The sequence below is a fragment of the Bison bison genome, unplaced genomic scaffold, assembly GCF_000754665.1.
Source record: "Bison bison bison isolate TAMUID 2011002044 unplaced genomic scaffold, Bison_UMD1.0 scf7180017859756, whole genome shotgun sequence".
NCBI lineage: Eukaryota > Metazoa > Chordata > Mammalia > Artiodactyla > Bovidae > Bison > Bison bison.
The window spans coordinates 10,010-10,474 of NW_011490328.1; the positions used below are offsets into that span (position 1 = coordinate 10,010).

A 465-nucleotide genomic window follows, 5' to 3' on the forward strand; every position below is an offset into this window, starting at 1 on the left:
TCTTCACATTTCTTCTCTCTGTCCAAATTTCTCACTTATAAAAGACACCAGTCATAGTAGATTAGGGCCCACCCAATGACCTCACTTTAGCTTACGTCTTTATAGAGTCACTTTATAGACCCCATCTCCAAACAAGGTTACACTCTGAGGTCCTAGGAGTTAGGATTTCAACATAGGAACTTGGAACACAATTCAGTCCATAACACCATACTCCTGCCAAGCAGAACCTTTTATTACAAATTAGATCGATTCTGTGACTACTGTGGGTAATCCAAAAGAAGATGACATCCCCCATGCTCCCAGAGTGCTTAGTATCAACAGGAGAGTCAGAAGTATGGGAGGGAGCATGTGTGCATATATATATAATCTGATGAATCTATAAAAATCAGTATAAGACTATAAAGTATGATTGTAAAGCAATGAAATGGCTTCCAAAAGGCACAGCTTAAATTTAGTTTGTTACTT

At 38.3% G+C, this 465-nt stretch overlaps 1 protein-coding gene across 1 annotated transcript in view; it reads left to right on the forward strand.

Moving 5' to 3' along the window:
* LOC104982074 (phosphorylase b kinase regulatory subunit alpha, skeletal muscle isoform-like) overlaps positions 1–465 on the forward strand; it is an 8,047-nt gene that overhangs the window by 996 nt on the left and 6,586 nt on the right. The gene's annotated exons all lie outside the window — the stretch shown is intronic.